We start from the raw sequence: 25,474 nt of genomic DNA on the forward strand, positions 1-25,474 counted from the left end.
GCATAATTTGTAATGAGCATTACGGTGTGTGTCATTATGTATAATGGGTACCACAGTGTTTGGTATAATGTGTAATGGGCATTACGGTGTGTGATTTTATGTGTAATATGCATTATGGTATGTGATACGTTTTCACGGCCCCACTCACCATTTCCACGTGAGGTGGAAATGGTGAGTGCGGGGGGGTCAGTTGAATATTTGGTGGTGGTATCATCTGCTAGGGGGCGCTAACAAAAATCTTGCCTAGGGCATCAAATTGGATAAGGCCGGCTCTGATTACTTGTCCATGTACTCTAAAATAATAGAAGAAGCTACACACCTAGGGACAATCACCAAGTCCCAATCTGAGTTTCTACAGGTTAAGGAGGTCAGGATACCCACGCTATACCTTCTACCAAAGGTCCACAAAAATGACAAAATACCACCTGGGAGACCCATAGTGTCCGGCATAGGCGGCCTTACTGAAAAGGCCAGCCAGTTTGTGGACACTTATTTAAGATCATATGTTCACACATTACCATCGTATGTCAGGGACACTATGGAGGTACTCAATAAACTCCAGGATGTCATACTTCAAAAAAACTCGTGGATCATAACCTGTGACGTGGAAAGCCTGTACACTAGTATACACCATCAGTACGGTGTACAGGCAGCTGAATACTTCCTCCACATGGACAAGAAGAGTGATTTTAACGAATTTCTCATACAACTTTTAAAATTCGTACTAACAAAGAATTACTTTGTATGCAACGAAGGCTTCTACCTCCAGGTACGGGGGACCGCGATGGGGAGCACTTGTGCCCCCACGTATGCGAACCTGTACCTGGGGTGGTGGGAGCGAGAATTCGTTTTCAATGAGGCAAATGAGAGATATACAGACCACATAATTTTGTGGTTGAGGTATATCGATGACCTCTTGATTCTGTGGGAGGGTGAGAAAGATCTTTTTGAGGAAATGATTAATATGCTTAACAACAATGATCTTAACTTACGCCTCACATATGAGATAAGTCGGAAGGAGGTCAATTACCTGGACCTCCATATCATCGTTAGAGAGGACGGGTCCATTGGGACTGATCTGTATCGCAAACCAACCTCCACAAACTCCCTATTACACAAGTCCAGTTCACATTTCCCTCCAGTTATTAGGGGACTCCCTAAAGGTGAATTTTTAAGGATCAAGCGCAATTGCTCCGATGAGAGCACATACGAGCATAGAGCAAAGGAGCTCAGTGCTCGCCTCTCTGACAGGGGCTACAGTAAGAGGAGCATAAGAAGGGCATACAACGAAGCCCAAGCATACAATAGAGAACAACTCCTGGTGCCACGTCAGAAAGAAGTTAGTCTCTCTGGTAAGGATCCTGTCAGGTTCATCGGGACTTACTGTAAAGAATGGCAGACAATTCAAGGCATTTTAAACTCACATCTGAACGTATTGAAAACAGACCCAGACCTAGCCAAAGTGCTGGATGACCGAGTCCAAATGAGTTGGCGTAGGAGCAGAAATCTTCGTGACACTTTGGTCCACAGCCATTTGGACAAAGTGAATAAACGCCATCCACAGAAATTAGGGTCTTATAAATGCGGCTCATGCAAAGCCTGCACCTTCATGATCAACAAACAACAATACACGGACAAATACCAACAAACATGGAAAGTCAAGGACTATATAACGTGCGACACGGCGGGGGTTGTATATGGTCTGGAATGCCCCTGTAGTAAGACCTATATTGGGAAGACCATCAGGCCCCTTAAGAAACGTGTTCTGGAGCACATCTCTAGCATTAAAAATGCAGAGAAAGATAGGCAAGCTATGAAAGCACTTACCCCTGTCGCACGTCACTTTCTTAAACATCATCAATGCAGGACATCTGGGCTGAAAGCCTATGGTATTTTAAAAGTCGACATGGGGATCAGAAGAGGTGACATAGACAGAGAGTTACTCAGACAAGAGACTAGGCTCATCTTTTTAATGGGTACTATGTCACCAGAAGGCCTCAATGAGGAAAACAGTTACGCGGCATATTTATAATCGGCCAAGTCTTGAAAAATTCCTATGGATATAAAAATTTTTTTCCATACAATTATGTCTTATCTGATATATATCAGCAAAATGACATCCATACGGACTTAGGAAAGGTTGCCATAATACACCCTGTATTATCCCTACTTTTCTTCACGTAAGACAACTACATGGTACATCTGCCAGATTACTTCCCATTTGGATACTCCATTTCTTAAAATCACACCTAGATCTCTTTCAATTTCTACTTATATTAATAGTTCACTATAGTGTAAGAAATTCCGATGTACTGTGTCCGCACTTTGAAGTCACGGTACAAATCGGGTTTTACTTTAGAATCTATATAGAGAAGATTATATATATTTTTTAATGATCCTATACAGAAAATATGACACTGTAACACCAAATATTAATATCAATTTATGACACGAAGATTAAATTTCTTTGATCACTCCTTTATGGATTCCCTTCTTCACCCTATCCCAACGTTTTGTCACATTTGGAGTTAACATTTTATATTGCAGTGCAGCACTACATTTTCCCCTATCGGGATAGGTTTTCACTCTTGCTACCTGTCTTTTCCAATAAGAGGAGGCGGTGGCAGAAATATTAGCCACATATCATACACTATGAGAATCACAACTCTTTTTGGCTCTTCTCCCTCTCATAATAAATCTTTTCCCCGTTATTTCATAGGGGTAAGCACAAGAAATGACTATGTTTGTTTGTCTGTTTTTTTTGTCACAACATCCCCAACAACTGGATTATATATCACGTACCTGATATAATTTAATATTATATCATACACTGTCACTCTAATTTTCACGTATTAGCACCTTACAACGACACCATTGTCATAAAATTGAAAGCAGCAACTCACGATCACAGCAGATAGCAACAAATCAGAGATCTTATGAAAGCCATTTGAATGTAACCATGACAACCAGACGCCACAATAATGGAAGCGGCGTAGATGGGACAGACGCACGCTAGAGTGACGCCTACTAACTACGTGATTGGATATCCAAAGAATAACCAAGACAACCTAGCGACAACATCACATGCTCAGCAAGGGGAGGGAACAGAGCAGACGTACGTAGCAGACGTACCCGTCTCTGAACACACCCTGTGCGGCAACCATGACAACCACACAACAAGTAAGACGTGGATGTCGGGCGCAAGACGGGCGTATTGACAGTAACCATGACGACATGCCGCGCTGTCTGAAACACGTGAGACACCGTACAAAGGTTGATCAGACAGCGGGCTCCGTGGATAGGGCTATATTTTCCCGCCAAACTTTCCAGGGGCTTGTCCATTGAGACACCCAGTGATTGGAGCATACCTAATTACCTATGGTATATAAACCCTTGGAATCACTCAGGCAGGTTGGCCCTGAGGAAGCTGTAATCTGCGAAGCGCGTGCCGGCTAGCGGTGCGCGGGCAGACGATTGTAGTTTTGTTTATTTTCATATTAATGTTGAAACAATTTTGAACCTGTGCGCTATCGCTCTAGCCCTTATAAGGGCTTTATATTGCTAACAGCTAGGTTCCTTTGGAGGCGACTCCATAGGACTGGCTGAGTTGGCCAGGTCCCCCTGGAGGCGACTCCATAGGACTGGCACAGTGGACCCACCCGGAGGCACTCCAGAATTAGCACATAGACTCCATTTATAGGCAAAATTATAGCCAAATGGGAGTAACTAGTGCAATCTGACAAAGTGCGCTCATAAGGGGCACCCGGTAACCAGGGACGGTGGTCACGGAATTTATTGTGACTTAACCTCCACTAACCGTGGCACTGCATCCCACTGTCTCCTTGGTTACTAATTAACTGGTATAGAGCACATAATAAAGAGGTTATTTAACCCTCCGGTGCCAAAACACCAGCAATTGGCCCGCACAGGTTATCCCCTGTACGGACCACCAGCACATGGTTCTCAGTGAATACAGTACACAAATCATATTATACTACAAAAGTCTGCCTGCCACCTTAGTTTTAAGAATGTTATATCCCACCCCTGTCTGTTATTGTATTTTTTTTTTATCTCGCAGTTCTTAAATGTACTAATAAAAGTTAGACTTTATTTCTATCCATAATCGGTGCACCGACACAGGACATCTTTTTCTTGTTTTCTCTATTTGTCTCAAACCTATGTCCAAGGTAGCACACCCCCATTTATAAATACCGTTTGGTCTTGTACATTGAAATAAAGGGGGTCCTTTCTATTATTGTGTCTTGTGCGACCCACAAACAAACCCCCTATATCCCTCCATGTTTTCTGCAAATCCAGATGTGCTTTGATGCAGTCTCTCTAATAATGGCTTCTTTCTAGCCACCCTCCCATACAGGCCAGTTGTGTGCAGAGCTTTTCATATTGCTGACTGGTGCATCCTCACTCCCACCTGAGGCACTGAGCTCTGTAGGTCCTCCTATAATAATAGCCGGCTACCCTGTGGGTCTCTAACTAGTCTCCTGGCTCTACCACTGACTTGTGATGGGCGGCTTGGTCTAGGCAGCACCTGGGCAGCAGGTCATACAGTAGCTTACATTTCACCACTGATCCTACAGTGGGACATCAGAGCACTTGGCCTTTATTATTGGCTATTATCTTGTAGCCTTTCCTGCCTTGGGCATGTCTATAACTTTATCTGTTAGGTGAATAAAATGCTCCTTGGTCTCCAGTCTCACAGCTTTCCTTCACATTCTCCACCTGACCAATGTGATTTCAATGAAAGGGAGTTTGTCCATACATATTATTAAATGAATATTGTATTATATCAGATAACAATCTCCTGTTTATATTGGAACAGGGTTATTTATACTCAAAGGTCATACATATGATAAACTCATTATTGTATAAGTCTATCAAAAATCTACGCAATAAGAATAATAGTAACCTACAATCAACAGCAACAACATCAGCAGCAACTGGTTCAGGTAAGCAGAGCAAACCCAAGCCTACAAGGCTTATTCTGGCAGGGTGATGGCTTGGCGCAGTAAGGGGTCCCAGCAACATTCTGTGGCTTCTGATTTATATTCTGTTCCCCAGTGGCACCAGGTTGTCTTTATAGGTGCCGGATGACTGAGCGGCAGTCAGGATTCCGACAGTAATTACATCAACGTCGGAATCCCGACTGCTAAAACCCTGACAGACGGGCAGCGGCTATTCTCCCTTGTGGGGGTCAGCTGACCGCCCGCTAACTCCCGAGCATCCGCGCATATGTAAGTGTGAGTCACTTTTACATGCGTGCACCTTCGCCATCATTCGATGGTCGCCAACCATCGAATGATGTGAGTGGATTACAGTAGGCTACGTATGGATGTTACTATGTAACATCCATTTGCAGGCCCTGCGAGGGAATAGCCCTTGCGAATGGGTGGTGGCCGGGCCACCATTCGCAAGACCGGGTTTGGTGGACTCGATCAACCAGAATAACCCCTTTATCTGTAGTGTTATGTGGTGTGCGTCTACAGTGCCTCCAAAATCAATGTTTCTGCAGTCACAAAACACAAAACACCAGTCACAGTACAAATAATTATTTATATTTTGGGGATTTATATGCAGACAAGATATATATTTTTTTTTACTTCAGACCCAAAGAACAGGGTAAGAGGAAGGGGATAACAGTGCAAGGAGAGTAACAAGGGAAATATAAATACAAATTGGGAAATTTGATAAAAACAAATATTAAAAATGCTTTGAGCTCATAGGTCCAGCTAAAATGGCAGTTTAACCCTTCCAATACTATAGGCCTGGACCTCTAGTCATGGAAGGGTTAAAATGATACAATGCGATAGTGTCTTATTAACTGTAAGAAAACCATACTTACAGGATTGTAAAATTAAGAGCAGAAATGACGTCAGAAAGACCGATCGGGGGTCTGGTATCTGGGTCCTTAATAATAAAGTCACCACTTCATCTGTTTGCACAGCGCTGGCGCGCCACGTGCCCAGTTTAGGGAGCGCAGATTCACCATCTGGCACTAATCACTGCCCCCCTTCTTTTTGAGGCACAAGCCATGTTAAGATTAAGTGCACTTTTGTGGTGAGAATTAAATACAAAACAAACAAGAACCAAAAAAAAAAGGATTCACATAAAATACAATAGAGCACAAAGATATCTCAGTAACGTAAAACGGCTTGTGCAGCCTCTGGCTTAGTGGCAGCAGCTAACAGGTCAGACTGCTGAGCTACACAGCTTGCGGAGATGGTTAACAACAATCGGAGATGGGGTCTTCCTGGTAACTTCAATCAAGGATTGAGAGGGTCACAGATAAAGGGAAGGTTTGTAATAGAATCATACATAACATTTAACATACAGAAAATCAATCACATTTTTCTTGCGTGGGGATAGTTCCCTGTGTCTCCAGTGTGATGGTTTACTGATTTCCAGTTGTGCCCAGTTGATTCCAGTGCTGCTTGGTTTGGTCCAGTGTTGCACATCCAGTGAGGGGTTTGGGTCACCCCGCGACTGCCCGCAGTCTGGGGGGCATGGAGGGGGAGGGGCACGGGCACGTTTTCTGTGCCCAACGGGAAAAAAAAAGGAAAAATTTGTTTTTTTTTTCCCAGCTGTTCAACGAGCGCGTCATTCTCAGAGTCGGTAAAAACTGAAATAATAGTCTGTAACTTGTGAAGGATCCAGAGAAGTGTCATAGCATCCTGCTGCTCCCTGAGAGACAGAAAGAGGGACAGTTAGAGAAGACTCCTGCGTATGAGGCATGAACACTGCACAAGTATCAGACAATAGAGGGGGATGTCAGGTGCTAGAAGGCGCATCTATTGCCTAATGACCTTACACTAATACTGGCAATGTATTATAATCGGTGTCTGGATTCTGGGAAGACTGGCGCAGTGTAACCCAAGCCGATGGCTGCGTATTGGTTGTAAATGCACTAAGGACACTGGTGAGTAGATCGGAACAGCTTACCGGAGGTGACACCTGCAGGTGAAAGGTGAAATCCTGGGAAGGAAACAACTGGAGAGACCATAAGTGGTACGATGATGGGATCGGCTGGGTACACGCTCCAGAGACCTGGGGGAGAGAAAAAGTTTCCATCAACTCCCATTACATTTACTACCAGGAGTACATACATATAATACTACATTTTATTAGCAGCTTATAGTCTCTGATCATGCTATTGCAAATGCCTGTAGCAGCCAGGGTCTATGGTACCATAGCAGGAATCTGGCGGCTTTAGGACCCTTGCCATATGCTGTCTAGCTAGCCCTAGGGTGCTCAGCACAGGCCGGAGACTTACAATGGTCTATGACACAGGTCTTCAACCTGTGGCCCTCCAGATGTTGTGGAACTACATGTCCCAGCATGCCCTGACAGTTTTGGCATGCTCTTATAGGAAAAAAATGTGGCAATGCATGTTGGAACATGTAGTTTCACAACATCTGGGGGCCATTGAAGATCCATGGTCTATGATATATTTGGGAGAACCATTTCACCTTGTGTGGAGCAGAGCATAGAAACTTAAGTGACAGCTCTGTTGAACAGCCTAAAACTTACCTTCATCTGCACTTTAGCATACTCTGAGTTGCTTGCAGCTTTACGGAACTGTGAACATTGGGTCAGGGCTAAAAAAAGGGCAAAAGCGCTTATTTAGAGTTTAAGATTTGTAAGTTTGTTTGCATATTATTGCGCAATAATATAGATATTTAAGCACTTAGGTGTTACAGCAAAAGGTTGAATAGAGAGTTATTAAATGGTACAGATATTTGAATGTGTTCAATTTAAAGTGATTAATTACGAGTACAATAAGAATGTTCATTGGTTGTAACATAATACAGTAGAATTGTAGAATACATTTGTTTACTGTAAGAAAACATCTAATCAGTCGTTCTTCTCTGCGGGCGTCCTCGGAGATTTGCATAGTCTCCGAGGTGCTCGTAGCGGGGTGGGCATACAGTAGGCGGGCAGGGGGCCTTCGCAGGGTTTCCTGGGCGTACTCACAAAAATATTGGATGCACCCAGGAAATGCTGGGCATCAGCAAGTGAACGGGGGTGGCTACTTGCCTTCCGGGGGCCGGCAGCAGACGTCACGAATGTCAGCTGCCCACAATGTTCACGGAGCAGGGTGCCACTAAATAAAGTCACCAGGGAGTGAGCGCTTCAGAAATCGACCATCGAATGATTTTGGGAAAATATGCGAATAGCGGGGTGTGGGCATTTGGGCGGTGCTACAAAGCTCACAAAGAAGCAAAATAACACTGCTTTGCCAGCCAACCAGAATAAGGGCCATACTGCTTATTAATGGGTGCAAGAATAGTGTAGCCCTGGCAGAAACAATGGTTAAGCATAGAGAACCCCAAGTAGGCATCGGCCTGGCTGCGTTCCCATGGGAATGCCCAGCATTTCATAGAGACGCCCATGCAAATGTATTGTTTGTGGGGGAAACAATTGTTGTCACTGATTTTCATTTTGTCTTTGACTGATCTTCCTTACCCATTGCATTGGCAGGTCTCAGTATCATATCCGCCACAGACGGCTCCTATTTATTTTTGATCTGTCCGACAGCCGGCGCTTACCTGTTCGCTAGGCTGGAAGAATATGCAGCTTAGCGAACAGGACTGAATCAGGCCTCTTTATCTGTCTGTGCTCATGGTCGCCATCTCTCTCTACAGATCTCACACACTCTCCCTCTGCCCCAGGTTAATGGCTGTGAGGGGTAAGGAGACAGGAGGGAAGAAGGACACAGAAAACCTATATGTTACCTAACAACTCGATAAAAAAACCTCGATAATGGAAATGCTGTAGATGTGATTTTCCTAGATTTCGCTAAAGCATTTGATACTGTCCCACACAAGAAATTGATTAATAAAATGGAGAACCTAGGATTGGGTGAAAATATCTGCAGATGGGTAGGGAATTGGCTATGTAATAGAGAACAAAGAGTGGTTGTGAATGGTGCCATATCAGATATGATACCGGTACTAAGTGGAGTGCCCCAGGGTTCGGTTTTGGGGCCCATTTTGTTTAACATTTTTATTAACGATATTGGGATAGGGTTACTCAGCAATGTATCCATCTTTGCGGACGATACAAAACTTAGCAAAGTCATCAAATCACCAGAAGATGTCACCATGCTTCAAAATGATCTTGCAATTCTAGATGAGTGGGCAAAAAAATGGAAGATGAGGTTCAATGTAGATAAATGTAAGGTTATGCACCTTGGGAGACACAACCAGTGTGCAAGTTACAACCTTAGCGGAGAGGAACTGGGTAATTCCATACTTGAAAAGGATCTAGGAGTCCAAATAGACAGCAATCTAGGATGTAGTGCCCATTGTAATGTAGCTACAAAAAAGGCCAACAAAATTCTGGCATGTATTAAGAGGGGAATGGAAACTAGGAACTCAAGGGTAATTATGCCACTATATAAAGCATTGGTGAGACCTCACCTAGAGTACGGAGTACAGTTCTGGGCCCCACACTATAAAAAGGACATCATAGAATTAGAAAAAGTCCAAAGGCGAGCAACAAAGCTTATTAGGGGAATGGAGAATTTAAGCTATGGGGAGAGATTAAGCAATTTGGGACTATTTACATTAGAAAAGAGACGTTTAAGGGGGGACATGCTCAACATGTACAAGTATATCAAGGGCCAATATAAGGAACTGTCACACACCCTATTTTCTACTAGAAAGGAATCTAGGACGCGAGGGCATGAGTATAGATTAGAAAAAAAAAGATTTAATTCAGCTAGTAGAAAGAATTTCTTTACGGTCAGAACAGTCAAACTCTGGAACTCTCTTCCCAGAGAGGTGGTAACGGCTGGCTCATTAAATGCGTTCAAGGCAAAGTTGGACAAACATTTACTGGAGAAAAACATCCATGGGTACAAATAAGAAATATAATTTGTCTGTAAAATACCAGAACCTACCAAATCAGCAATGGATATCTATACCAGGTTGAACTAGATGGACGCAGGTCTTTTTTCAACCTTACCTACTATGTAACTATGTAACTATGTAACTCACCTCTGATATAATGCTAGAACAGGTCCAGGTGCAGCACATATTCGGTGTACACATAGGTGGCCAGCTGATCACCCGTTGTACTCGTGTAGACCTGGGTAACATAGATAAAGGTTATTACTGCACTATTCACACAATACTGACTATAGTGCACAACCTAGGGGTCTAGTTACTAACATGCAGCAATAAGGTGGATTGTCTATTACCTATTATTGGGGCAACAGAAACTCACTTATTGCCACCATCAGAGAAAGGTGACTAAGATCTGGGACTTAAAAATACTTTCTACCTCACTCTTCCCAACTGCTTTAAATGTAATAATAAAATACATTTTTAACCAATTTATCATCTTTTTTTCATGGATTTTTGTAAGAAACACCCTTTCAGCATTTTATATGTGGAAATGGGAAACAGGGACAGAGGGGCGCACAATCACTGTACTATAGTGTTCTCAGATCTAGTCCTCTGCATACACTGGCAGTGCATGTTTTCCATATGTCCTTGCTGGAGCACAGGCATATTCATTACTCACTGACACATTATAAAATATCTACAGATGATTCTTAGGATTTCACTTGTGTTTCTGTGAGGAGACCTGTAAATTGTGCGACGTTAGCTTGTCCCAAGAACTGGAAATGGGAAGCAATGCTCCTCTATAAGAAATGAATGTTACAGTAAGGGGGTCATATTGTTCATTTGCACCCCCACGTGGTCCAGCGATGGGTTTTTTCCGTGCATGCGCATAATGAATTATGCGCATGTGCAGGGTCCCTGGGCGACTGAACTCAGCGACTGATCAGTTCACACTGACCAATGTGGGCCAGGGGAGTGGGGCAGCAGAGTAGGGTGTCCACCATGGGAACGCTCAGCATTTCATGGCCGTCCCTATGGGATTGCGTGCAGCGGGTGGTGTGCCAGGGTTGGACGGCTGACGTCACATGACGTCGGGCAGGCGGATGACGTCAGCCGTCCGTCCTGGTTTCGGCCGGCCACTGACTTATATTTGCGTGGCCTGGATAAGTCATTCGGTGGTCGGTGATCATCAAATGATTTCTCCTGCTGCGGGCACATGAGAGGGTATGTGTATTCGTGACACTTCCCCTCGCATGGTTGCAAGGTGATACGGTGGCGATTCGGCAGGGGCAGGCCCTCTGGGACTCGGTACGCTGCGAGTTTCACAGCTTACCGAGTCAACCAGAATCAGGGCCTAAGTGTAGAGATGGTGATGTCCTATATGTGTTATATAAAATATCTCTCAATAATCCATCTATGCCAAATCACTTCAGTCAGACACAAAGCCCTCTGACTGGCTCACTGGTCACCAAAGGCTATCCGCTTACGCAGCACTTTCCCACTTACAGGAAGAACACTATACACTTGTACCCAGACCGTCCAATAGGACCCTTCCATCAGGTACAGAAAGCTCTGCTCCCGGACTTCCCAGGTGCAGTTACCTGCAGTGAAACAGCTTTCTCATCAATTATCTAGTTCAACACAGGTGACTCATCCAGGAGTGGATGAGTGCCAGTTGGCTGAGACTGAACCCAGATAAAACAGAAGTCCTGATGATAAATCACAGGACAAGACGGCAGCATAGCCAACTGACAGGTCTTAAGCTGGGGGGCACAGCACTAAAAAACTCTGATCATGTGCGGAATCTTGGTGTTGTCCTGGATAATGGCCTGACACTTAAACATCAGGTGTCAGCCACAATCAAATCCTCATTCTTTCATCTGAGAAACATAGCCAGAATCAAGCATTTAATTCCCTCAGAAGACCTTCCTAAAGTCATACATGCATTTATATCATCACGACTAGACTACTGCAATGCTCTCTACCTGGGTCTTCCAGCAAAAGAATTGCACCGCTTGCAGCTGGTACAAAATGCAGCCGCCAGACTATTAACTAACCAGCCCCGCTCCTGCCACATAACTCCCATTCTCTACGCCCTTCACTGGCTACCTGTAAAATGGCGAATCGTTTTCAAGATTGGCTTACTCACTTTCAAGGCCCTACATGACCAGGGCCCAAGGTACCTGCAACAGCTGCTGATCCCTTACTGTCCTACTCGATTACTACGTTCCACTGAAGAAGGACTACTAACAGTACCCAGAATCTCCCTGAATTCATCTGGGGGTCGAGCTTTCAACTTTGCTGCTCCAACTCTGTGGAACTCTCTTCCTCGCACAGTGCGAGAAGCGCCCACTATAGAATCCTTTAAAAATAGACTAAAGACATACTTATTTACTCAAGCATTTCACTGACATCTACTATTAAGTTTGTTTTGTATTTCGAGCTGTAAAGACAATGTGTGAAGCACTTTGAGTCCTATTGGGAGAAAAGTGCTATATAAATATCATTATTATATAAATATCATTATTATTACAATCATAAACAGGGGGAAGCCCAAGAGCAGATCCTCTTGTACCTGATGGAAGGGGTCGTGCTGGGGGATCTGTTATTCCCCCACTCCCATCCCTAACTCCCCTCTCACATGTCAATACAGACAAAAGTAAAACAGTAGGGATGGCCATTCACGATCGATGATTCGAAATCATCGATGGTTCATGGCCAATGTCGAATACTTTAGCCATCGATGGGGGAGAACCAGATGCTTTCCCTCCATCGATGGAACAGTAAAACGATGTTTGCTTTATTTTTTCAAAGCCCCGGGACACAGAGCATAGCTCTGCCCCCTGACACCAGCGAAGCCCCGTCCCCCGTGTTTTGATTGGCCCACAGCCCAATCAATCAAACACAATGGATGACCATCGATATGTGAAAATATTGATGGTCATCATTGCATAGTTTAGCACTATCGATGGCCAGTTGCAGAATTGCCATCGATGGCAATGGCAACGATGGCCATCCCTATAAAACAGATATTTTAGTAGATGTATTTAAAAGTGAAATAACATAGGCACCTGATTATCACTACCCCGGAGGGCTGTATTCTATTGTATTATGTTGGTGAAATAGTTACAGCCATACATTTATGTACATTTAATGTTCCTTTCTTGCAGTTAGATTATAAATTAGCAACATGTAAATAGGATCTCACTGAAATTAGGCACAAATAACATTAACAGGGTAAGTTATAGCAACTTAGAAATCCTAAAAATAAAATTAGACCCATTAGCATGGATACTATAGAGTGTATATGGGAGAGCAGCAAGCTGGTCACATGACCCAAGCTATACACTTTCATAGCTGAGAGTGGCAGTTATTTTCCAACTGGCATCTCTGCAGCAGACAGCATCAGAGGAGGAAGCAGGAGCCCAAGCAGAGGATTAAGAAGGGGAGAAAAAGCGATTTCAGGAGACAGAAAGCCAATTACTGGATCAGGTGAACCCGTCGTAAGACGCAGGAGCCGAATCAGGAGAGGTAAGTAAACTTATTGGATCAGGTGTACCCGTCAGTAGACGCAGGAGCCCGATCAGGAGAAGTAAGTAAACTTATTGGATCAGGTGTACCCGTCAGTAGACGCAGGAGCCCGATCAGGAGAAGTAAGTAAACTTATTGGATCAGGTGTACCCGTCGGAAGACGCAGGAGCCAGATCAGGAGAGGTAAATCGACTTATTGGATCAGGTGTACCCGTCGGAAGACGCAGGAGCCAGATCAGGAAAGGTAAATTGACCAATTGGATCAGGTGTACCCGTCGGAAGACGCAGGAGCCAGATCAGGAAAGGTAAATTGACCAATTGGATCAGGTGTACCCGTCGGAAGACGCAGGAGCCAGATCAGGAGAGGTAAATCAACTTATTGGATCAGGTGTACCCATCGGAAGACGCAGGAGCCAGATCAGGAGAGGTAAATCGACTTAGTGGATCAGGTGTACCCGTCTGAAGACGCAGGAGCCAGATCAGGAGAGGTAAATCGACTTAGTGGATCAGGTGTACCCGTCTGAAGACGCAGGAGCCAGATCAGGAGAGGTAAATCGACTTATTGGATCAGGTGTACCCGTCGGAAGACGCAGGAGCCAGATCAGGAAAGGTAAATTGACCAATTGGATCAGGTGTACCCGTCGGAAGACGCAGGAGCCAGATCAGGAAAGGTAAATTGACCAATTGGATCAGGTGTACCCGTCGGAAGACGCAGGAGCCAGATCAGGAGAGGTAAATCGACTTATTGGATCAGGTGTACCCGTCGGAAGACGCAGGAGCCAGATCAGGAAAGGTAAATTGACCAATTGGATCAGGTGTACCCGTCGGAAGACGCAGGAGCCAGATCAGGAAAGGTAAATTGACCAATTGGATCAGGTGTACCCGTCGGAAGACGCAGGAGCCAGATCAGGAAAGGTAAGTCAACTTATTGGATCAGGTGTACCCGCCAGAAGACGCAGGAGCCGGATCAGGAGAGGTAAGTCGACTGATTGGATCAGGTGTACCCGTCGAAAGACGCAGGAGCCAGATCAGCAGAGGTAAGTTCACATATTGGATCAGGTGTACCCGTCGGAAGATGCAGGAGCCGGATCAGAAGATGGAGGAGATGGTCGGGAAGAAGAGGAGAAGGAAGGAGACCTCAAGAAGGCCTGAAAAGGAAGCACCTGAGGAGGAACCCAGCGGCAAGATACAGAAGACAGACCAGAACACAGAGGAGATGGCCGGAAAGAAGAGGTGCAGGAAGGAGACATCAAGAAAGCCTGAAAAGGAAGCACCTGAGGAGTCCAGCAGCAAGATGAAGGAAAAAGACCAGAAGACAGTGAAGAACACTTCATCAAGAAAATCCAGAGAGGAGGAATTGCTGGAAGAAAGAAAGAGAGCGGCAAGCGAGGCTAAAGACCCGGATGAAGATCAGCCAAGACCAGGTAAGCGGAAATGTAGTTGGATGTCCTTGCACTGTAGTTCATTTTCACACTGGCAAAGTTGAATATTGTTTATATAAAAAAAATATTAATAATGTTTTATATGTAATTTATATTCATTTCATTGGTTACTACAGTTATTCAGATAAAGACAGTCTCAAAAAAAAGGATTAGTAAAACTACTGTAATATTTATGGAGAAAGGTGCACAACTACAAAGGTGCTGTAACCTACAGTATAGCTCAGTTTGGTGACAGGCATATGCCGGCATTCGCAGTGTCATTTACACAATGAAAACACAGTATGAATGTTCTTCTACCTTTACCTAGCCTAATCCTAACATTACTATGATTATTACTTCATTAACCCCACTCCCAAACATCAGGGGGTTTACAGAATAGCTCTAGGTTTACTGGCACTAAAGGTGGTAATACCCAGGATGGCGGTGCCTGCATTTATACGTGACAGCCCAACCCCCCTGGGGAAGACAGCCATGGTGATAACTGAAGAATGTAGGGCTGGTGTCACCCGGTGTAATGACTCATGGGGGGAAATTTACTAAGATGTGTATGCTACTTCACATGTGATGTTGCTATGGGCAACCAATCAGAATCTACTTCTTATTTATTTAGCATCCTCTAGAAGACAGGATCTGATTGGTTGCCCATAGCAACATCACATGTGAAGTAGAATACACATCTTAGTAAATCCCCCGCCATGGTGTCATGGCGGTTTTTTCCCTTCATTTAATTATGGACTTGGATATTTAATCTATTATTAGATATTTAATCTATTATTAGATATTTAATCTAAAGTAATGTATGTTAACATGAATTTCACATATAGGAATACAGATGCAAACCCTTTCAGGCTGTTTATAGGACAACAAAACGCATAATATCCCGTGTCAAACTTGGACATGAAGGGCCCATCAGGCAAATGTAATGGTTGGCATCTATTGTAGCTCAATGCCATTACAAATGTACTACAGGCAATGTGATTAGTGCCAGAACGGTATGGCCAGTAACTACAGGATTAGCTCAGAGGAATTGGCTTGGTCACTAGAACCCCAGGCAATCCTTTTGATCACTAGCAATAATTTACCTGCTTAAATTTGCATGAGAATGCATCACTAACAGTTCCTTACAACACATAAATGCACATGCTCCATTCCTACAATATTAAATAGGCACTATTCAGTTACGCAACAAAATTATTAAACTCAAAAGTGATCAAGGTGCAGGGCAATACTGTGTCTGAAGTCTGGGGGCACATAGAAAACATTGGTGGTAGGTGTAGAAGGACAGAAAGCCTACATAAGCAGAGGGAAGGGCTAAGGCACTGCAAGGGAACAAGGGAAGGGTAGAGAGCCTGGATCAGACAGAGCCCGAGAGTCCAAACCACGCAGGGATAGAGCAGAGAGACTGAACCAGACAGGGGAAGGGCAGAGAGGCCAGACCAGACAGTGTAAGGGCAGAGAGGCCGGACCAGACAGGGGAAGGGCAGAGAGTCTGGACGAGACAGGGGAAGGGCAGAGAGGCCGGACCAGGCAGGGGAAGGGCAGAGAGGCCGGACCAGGCAGGGGAAGGGCAGAGAGACCGGACCAGACAGGAGAAGGGCAGAGAGGCTGGAGTGCCCCACGTAGGAATACTTAATTAAAGGTGTATTCAGGAGCTTGGGCTTACTGTTCAATGAGGCCTGGTGGTTCCGATTAGCTAGAAGTAGCTTTGTAAAACCCTATAGTGTGCTACGCTGTAAGTTTGAATCGTGCCCTATCTCCTTATCTGTTGAATAATAAATTCCTAATCTATTATTTTACTCCGCAAGGACCAAGCAGCATCTCACCGCCAGACTGCCCCGAGGACGAATCTCAATTCCTGGAGAGATATGACATCCGTCGGGAGTTAGGCCGAGGCACATACGGAGTGGTCCTGCTGGCGCACGACAACATCACCAAGACAGATGTCGCCATTAAACTCTTGAACAACAACGGACTGTCAGATAGAGAAGAACTGAAGGCGTGGATGGAGACCAGAGCCCTACAATCAACATCTGGGAGCCCCTTCTTAGCACATGGACTTCTGACCTTCCAGAATGAAGACGTCTTGGCATTCGTCATGGACTACGCCAGCGGTGGAGACCTGTTTGACCTGCTGCAATCAAGAGGGCGTCTTGAGTCTACGGCTACAACGTACGATCTATGCATAATCTGGTGTATAACTCTGTGTGATATAGGATTCCGGTACTTATGTAATATCTGGACTCCCGTTTTTCTTATGAGACCGCGTCCCCTCGCGGGGCACGCTGCGCTCGCCACGCTTCGGGCACGGTGGCTCGCTGCGCTCGCCACACTATAGAAAATCAACTCCATGCGTAGTTGGATAGTAGGGGTATGAAAAAATGTCCAGATAATACATAAGTACCAGGATTCCTTGTTGGACGTCCATCAATTTGTCTCTTCCTGCTAGAATTCTATTCTACCCGTATTTGTCTTCCTTTCGTGTTCTACAGCTCTTACACTGTTCCCCATCCCACACTGTATCTCTCTATCCTGCCCATACACAATGGCTGATTTGGGATATTACAATGTTGTTACATTTCTTCTATAACAGAGTCTTCGCTGCCGAGATCGTGTCCGGTCTCCAGTACTTCCACAGGATGGGCTTCATCCATCGGTAACTTTCTTTCTTTCCTCATTTAAATAAACATAGAAGAAAAGATAATTTGGGATTCCTATATATATACACCCCTTTGTGTGCAGCTCTAGCCTGACCATTACATCCCTCCAAAGCCCCTACTACCACCCTGTCACTACCACACCCACTTCTATCTGGGCCACAGGGAAATACATCTCAACTGCCAGACACCTGGGATAATGCAGTCCCAATCATGGCATCAGGGCAGAGCCAGCAAATTGAGACAACTCAAGTCAATCTCAGACATTGGGAGCAATGCTATCGGTGTATATGTGGATCTGATTATAAGATTATATGCATGCAAGTGCAAATATACAGGAAGGACAGCAACTCTGCCAGCATCCAGCATCTGCCAGCAAACACTTCTTATTCGCAACACAATGCACCTAAGACGCACCAGGAGACTTTGCCTTAATATGTGTCTGAGGACGTATCTGCAGCCTTAGACACTTATGATGTATGCAAACAAGTACTTAATGACAAAATACTTATTGTTCCTTTTACAGAGACATCAAACCAGAGAACATCCTGCTTCATGACGGCCATATTAAAATCACCGACTTCGGGCTGGCGATCGAGAACAAACCCAGAGCCTCTGGCTACGCTGGAACACGTGGCTACATTGCCCCAGAGGTGAGGCTATAATAAATTTGAGGGGCTATGTGATAAGGTGGATATGGAGGAGACAATGTCACATTTCCATTCTTACTACCAAAGCCCCAGAATTAATCTGTACATAAATTAATTAAATTTCTATTCCCATTATGTACCCAGCGTGTCTGTCCCGGTAATGGTGTTCCCAGTGTGTCTGTCCCGGTAATGGTGTTCCCAGCATATCTGTGCCGGTAATGGTTTACCCAGTGTGTCTGTCCCGGTAATGGTGTTCCCAGCGTGTCTGTCCCGGTAATGGTGTTCCCAGTGTGTCTGTCCCGGTAATGGTGCTCCCAGCGTGTCTGTCCCGATAATGGTGTACCCAGTGTGTCTGTCCCGGTAATGGTGTGCCCAGCGTGTCTGTCCCGGTAATGGTGTTCCCAGTGTGTCTGTCACGGTAATGGTGTACCCAGCATGTCTGTCCCGGTAATGGTGCTCCCAGCGTGTCTGACCTGGTAATGGTGTTCCCAGCGTGTCTGTCCCGGTAATGGTGCTCCCAGCGTGTCTGACCTGGTAATGGTGTTCCCAGCATGTCTGACCTGGTAATGGTGTTCCCAGCATGTCTGACCTGGTAATGGTGTTCCCAGCATGTCTGACCTGGTAATGGTGTTCCCAGCATGTCTGACCTGGTAATGGTGTTCCCAGCGTGTCTGACCTGGTAATGGTGCGCCCAGCGTGTCTGACCTGGTAATGGTGTGCCCAGCGTGTCTGACCTGGTAATGGTGTGCCCAGCGTGTCTGACCTGGTAATGGTGTTCCCAGCATGTCTGACCTGGTAATGGTGTTCCCAGCATGTCTAACCTGGTAATGGTGTGCCCAGTGTCGGTCCTGGGAACTGTGTGCCCAGCATGTCGGTCCAGGGAACTGTGTGCCCAGCATGTCTGTCCTGGGAACTGTGTGCCCAGTATGCCTATATATGATAAACATGATCTGATTTCTCATTCATCTCACATGTATGGAATTATTTGTCAGTGTAACATCTGATGGCAGGCGTATTGTGCCCAGATCTGCTGTCCTGTTTATGAAGTGTAATGTAGTGAACTTCTTACCTTTTAATGACAGATCATCATGGGAGACCGATATAATGCGGGAGTGGATTGGTACTCCTTCGGTGTGGTGCTATTCCAGATGTCAACAGGAAAATCCCCCGAGGAGTGCCGCATCTCGGCTTTGGCGGGCTGTCATCTGTGCCCGAATACAAGAAACATCATTGAAGAGGTGAGTGTGAGAACATACTTAGCATTCAGCACTAGGTAACAAAGAGGCCATGAACAATGTGTCAGCGTCTGTTATTTATACAGAACCCCCATTCTCTAGTATCAGCCATGTAGTTGTTCTACGAGCGGTCATGTAGCTGTACATGGGGAAGCTATACGTAGTTACATACGTCAGATTACATTACTGGCTCCCTGACACACACAAATAAGTGAAGGAAACTCCAAGCCAGATCAATGCCTGCTGCAGGAGTCACTGTACCACTGACATACACTACTGGTCACGTTATACAGCACCGGCATTTTCCCTGTTTCTATTCAAATATAAGCAAATCAAGTCCAGTGAATGACCCCCAATGGTACCATGATAAGCAGTAACCTGCTAGAGGTTAGGGGAAAGAATACTAAACTACATAGACACACATCCTCTGATTAGGGCAATACAGTATAATGCTTCTTTTCTTTGATGCTAAAATCATGTCTCCTAAATATGTACTGTAAGAAATCAGACTGCAGATAAACAGAAACTTAGGGCCTTATTCTAATCGGATCGGTGAAACGTGCGTACGGTCCGTCACACCGTACGTTTCCTGTACGCTCACGGTGAGCGTAAGTCCGCCCACAGAACAGCCACACACGGATGGTCACAATGGGGAGTGGCGTACACTTGAGCGTACGCCACCGTGCACGGACGGATCTCCCTCTTAGCCACCGACACCTGGCGTACATCAGAGCGTACGCCACCGTTTACGGACGGGTCTCGTCTGTTTTCACACCGTCACCTTCCGTATATCTGAACGTACGCCACAGTGCAAGTAGAAATTGAGTCCAAAAACATCATTGTTGCTCTTAGATGTGGTTTGTGTCTTTTTCCTAATAAAAAACTGGTATGTTTGTGTTACAGTAAAAAAGTTGACACACGTCGACTTCTGTGAATTGAGTGTCCTGCTTTTTAAAGTATACAAAAACACTTTCTGAATGGGTGAGATGGTTATTGCAGCATTGCTTATTGCATTCAGGTGTATGTAATTTACTTGTATTCGGCATTAATTAGCAGACCCAGGCGTCCGCTCTCATGCGGTAGCACTAAGAGTGGTCAGGAGCACTCTTTGGCGTCCACCTGTTTTTGGTCCAAAATTCACGGTGCATTCGCCGATCGAGACGGTTGTGGCACCGTGCATTTTGTGTGCACACACCCCTGTACGCCCATGTTTACGCCCAGTTTTCCTCATTACTCCGGCCGCTCCCATAAAAACGCCCACATGCCGCCCACAATGACCGTACTCTTGCGGACAGGTTTTTTCGCACGGAGAGACCCGTTCGTGAGCGGTGTGAGGTCACCGCACATGCGCATAGCGAAAGCTACGTATGCGCAGATGCAAAAAAACCCTGAACCGACCGTGTACGGTCCCACGCACCAAGCAGAATAACCCCCTTAGTTACACTCCTGTTCCTCTTTCCAGCTCCTGTGTGGTGACCCTGAGATGCGTCTGGGTGAGAACGGCAACATCAGAGAACATCCATTCTTCACGGGAATCGATTGGGAGAAGTTAGAACATCTGCAGGACCCATTCACTCCCAGCTTCTCCCTGCAGCCGCCACAGTGAAGGTAACATCACTTCCCCAGGTGCAGGAGGTATAACATCATCTCACACAGGAGCAGCCGATACCTCCATCAGTAGCCACATAACAACTTCCAGCTTCCAGAAGAACACCTGGCTCCTCCGTCAGCCCGAATTACACAAGGTGGCAGAACATCGCCCCTCAACTAACAACTACGGTATGTTCTCCAACGCCCATCAAGTACTGGAGACCGAGAGACCGGAACATCAACTCTCTTCCTGATTGGGTAAGTACGATCCAACCCACATTGCGAATCCACCAAACCCCGCCCGGCGAACGCATGCCCCTCCGCCGCCCCAGCAAAGTGTGGCTTCGCCCGCACAGCAGCGAATGGATGTTTTGCATAAACATCCATTCGCTTTGCTGGGGTGTCCGCCCACATCATTCGATGGTCGGTGACCATCGAATGATGTTTAGCGTGCACGCATATATAAGTGACTTTTCAGTTGCATATATATGCGTGCACGCTGGCGTGGATATGGGCGGCCAGCTGACATCCGGTGATGTCAGCTACCCGGCCCACACACCCGCGTCACCTCCTCATTACCATGAGAACGCCCAGCGTTCTCATGGAAACGCCCATGGAACGCTGGGCGTTCCCATATGGTAATGGGGCAGCCCGGCGCTCCCCGCCCATCTCTGCCCCCCCCTCGCTGCCATGGGTGCGTGCACCCGGCGACCCAAAAGGTTGCCGTGGGTGCACGCACCATGAGCCTGCACATGCGCAGAAACACGTCTGCGCATGCGCAGACGCCCAACATCGGTACTGCGTGCGAATGCGCGCAGTACCGATGAAATCTGAATAAGGCCCATTATGCGCAATGTTTACATTCTGCACATGCGATCACATCGCAGAACAACAAACACCTCTGCCATATTTACTGCAGGGGAGCTTGCGGTGTAGAGAATGGAGGTAGGGGGTGGAATGCACCTCCTCCTGCATTTGCATTGCTTAAGGATTGCACAAGCTTATCATGTGCAATCCAAACTGAATCAGGCATCTACTGAAAATGTATATAAAATATAACATCAATGGCGAGGGTTTGGCTGGCAACTTGGGGAGGACGGAGGCCAGAACTGATGTTATATTTTATATACATTTAAGCTGCAAGGCAAAGTTTCTTTGGTCTCGCAAGCCAACCTGCATCTGCAAGCCTGATGAGACTGGTGCACACACGGAGCATTTTGTGCTATTTTCTAAGCAATCTTACTAGATTGCTTAGAAACTAAGCACAAATCTCACCGTGTGTATGCTCCTGGCGATCCCGATGCGCGGTCCCGCACACCGGGATCGCCTGATTAGTAAGTCAGTGCATGCAGACGCAATCTAGTAAGATTGCTTAGAATATCTGCATGTCTCACTGCGTGTGTACACAGGACGCGACCACTTCCGCGATCGCGTCCTGAATCCACTCCCCCCTCATCACTTGTCCCCTCCCATTGTTCTCCAGCGTGCAAGCCCCCCATCTCCCTGGTCCCTCACCCAGTGTGTGTGGTAGGGCCACTCGGTGTTGTGCAGGTCGTCCCTCGCGGGCATGCTCCTGTGCGCCTCACTTTGGACGTGTAGGGGAAGCCGAGAATCCCCCGCTCCGGGATGCACGGAGGACACAGTGGCTCCTGCTCCCTGAGCGCGGGCAGCGTGGACGCGGTGACCGTCTTCAGCAGGCAGACTGGCGGGGAGAAGCAGCGGGCGAGGTGCAGGAGGAGAACCAGGAGGCCCGAGCAGAGCAGGCACAGGGGGGCAGGGGGCATGCCGGCGGCCCCGGGAGGAGGGGAGCAGGGGCTGCTGCAGGCAGACGGGATTGGGGCGCAGCCGCTCACACCCGGCTCTCACTCATCATCTGCCCCGTAATTGTGTGCTCCTTGCAGCTGTGTCAGAGAGGCTGCTGCTGCCGGGTCTCACGCGCCGGGTCACTGGGTGATGGGCACACACAACACAACGCACACCCTAATGCCCAGTCACCCCTCTGTCACCTTGTACAGCACACCCTAATGCCCTGGCACCCCTCTGTCCCCATGTATAGCACACCCTAATGCCCAATTACACATCTGCCCCCATGTATAGCACACCCTAATGCCCAGTCACCCCTCTGTCCCCATGTACAGCACACCCTAATGCCCAGTCACCCCTCTGTCCCCATGTACAGCACACTCTAATGCCCAGTCACCCCTCTGTCCCCATGTACAGCACACCCTGATGCCCAGTCACCCCTCTGTCCCCATCTATAGCACACCCTAATGCCCAGTCACCCCTCTGTCCCCAAGTATAGCACACCCTAATGCCCAGTCACCCCTCTGTCACCTTGTACAGCACACCCTAATGCCCAGTCACCCCTCTGTCCCCATGTACAGCACACCCTAATGCCCAGTCACCCCTCTGTCCCCATGTATAGCACACCCTAATGCCCAGTCACCCCTCTGTCCCCATGTACAGCACACCCTAATGCCCAGTCACCCCTCTGTCACCTTGTACAGCACACCCTAATGCCCTGTCACCCCTCTGTCCCCATGTATAGCACACCCTAATGCCGAGTCACCCCTCTATCACCTTGTACAGCACACCCTAATGCCCTGTCACCCCTCTGTCCCCATGTATAGCACACCCTAATGCCCAATTACCCCTCTGCCCCCATGTAACGCACACCCTAATGCCCAGTCACCCCTCTGTCCCCATGTATAGCACACCCTAATGCCAGTCACAACTCTGTCCCCACGTATAGCACACCCTAATGGCAGTCACCCCTCTGTCACCTTGTACAGCACACCCTAATGCCCAGTCACCCCTCTGTCACCTTGTTCAGCACACCCTAATGCCCAGTCACCCCTCTGTCCCCATGTACATCACACCCTAATGCCCAGTCACCCCGCTGTCCCCATGTACAGCACACCCTAATGCCCAGTCACCCCTCTGTCCCCATGTACAGCACACCCTAATGCCCAGTCACCCCTCTGTCCCCATCTACAGCACACCCTAATACCCATTCACCCCTCTGTCCCCATGTATAGCACACCCTGATGCCCAGTCACCGCTCTGTCCCCATGTAAAGCACACCCTAATGCCCAGTCACCCCTCTGTCACCTTGTACAGCACACCCTAATGCCCAGTCACCCCAATGTACCCATGTATAGCACACCCTAATGCCCAGTCACCCCTCTGTCCCCATGTATAGCACACCCTAATGCCCAGTCACCCCTCAGTCACCTTGTACAGCACACACCTGAATGCCCAGTCACCCCTCTGTCCCCATGTATACCACACCCTAATGCCCAGTCACCCCTCTGTCCCCATGTATACCACACCCTAATGCCCAGTCACCCCTCTGTCCCCATGTATAGCACAACTTAATGCCCAGTCACCCCTCTGTCCCCATGTATAGCACAACTTAATGCCCAGTCACCCCTCTGTCCCCATGTACAGCACACCGTAATGCCCAGTCACCCCTCTGTCCCCATGTATAGCACATCCTAATGCCCAGTCACCCCTCTGTCCCCATGTTTAGCACACCCTAATGCCCAGTCACCCCTCTGTCCCCATGTTTAGCACACCCTAATGCCCAGTCACCGCCCTGTTCCCATGTATAGCACACCCTAATGCCCAGTCACCCCTCTGTCCCCATGTATTGCACACCCTAATGCCCAGTCGCCCCTCTGTCCCCATGTATAGCACACCTTAATGCCCAGTCATCCCTCTGTCCCCATGTATAGCACACCCTAATGCCCAGTCACCCCTCTGTCCCATGTATAGCACACCCTAATGCCCAGTCACCCCTCTGTCCCCATGTATAGCACACCCTAATGCCCATTCACCCCTATGTCCACATGTACAGCACACCCTAATGCCCAGTCACCCCTCTGTCCCCATGTACAGCACACCCTAATGCCCAGTCACCCCTCTGTCCCCATGTACAGCACACCCTAATGCCCAGTCACCGCTCTGTCCCCATGTACAGAAGACCCTAATGCCCAGTCACCCCTCTGTCCCCATGTATAGCACACCCTAATGCCCAGTCACCCCTCTGTCCCCATGTATAGCACACCCTAATGCCCATTCACCCCTCTGTCCCCATGTATTGCACACCCGAATGCCCAGTCACCCCTCTGTCCCCATGTATAGCACACCCTAATGCCCAGTCACCCCTCTGTCCCCATGTGTAGCACACCCTAATGCCCAGTCACCCCTCTGTCCCATGTATAGCACACCCTAATGCCCAGTCACCCCTCTGTCCCCATGTATAGCACACCCTAATGCCCATTCACCCCTATGTCCCTATGTACAGCACACCCTAATGCCCAGTCACCCCTCTGTCCCCATGTACAGCACACCATAATGCCCAGTCACCGCTCTGTCCCCATGTACAGAAGACCCTAATGCCCAGTCACCCCTCTGTCCCCATGTATAGCACACCCTAATGCCCAGTCACCCCTCTGTCCCCATGTATAGCAAACCCTAATGCCCAGTCACCCCTCTGTCCCCATG

At 47.2% G+C, this 25,474-nt stretch overlaps 1 long non-coding RNA gene across 1 annotated transcript in view; it reads right to left on the reverse strand.

Annotated features, from left to right (window-relative positions):
• Positions 1-9,472: 9,472 nt before the first annotated feature.
• LOC146045332 (uncharacterized) overlaps positions 9,473-25,474 on the reverse strand; it is a 42,392-nt gene continuing 26,390 nt past the window's right edge. The window contains exons 3-4 of the long non-coding RNA XR_014465415.1: positions 19,210-19,345; positions 9,473-10,104 (exon numbers count right to left, since the gene is read on the reverse strand). This is a non-coding gene — a long non-coding RNA (uncharacterized LOC146045332). The remainder of the gene's footprint in view (positions 10,105-19,209; positions 19,346-25,474) is intronic.

Source organism: Crinia signifera, chromosome 11, assembly GCF_055691185.1.
Source record: "Crinia signifera chromosome 11, ASM5569118v1, whole genome shotgun sequence".
NCBI lineage: Eukaryota > Metazoa > Chordata > Amphibia > Anura > Myobatrachidae > Crinia > Crinia signifera.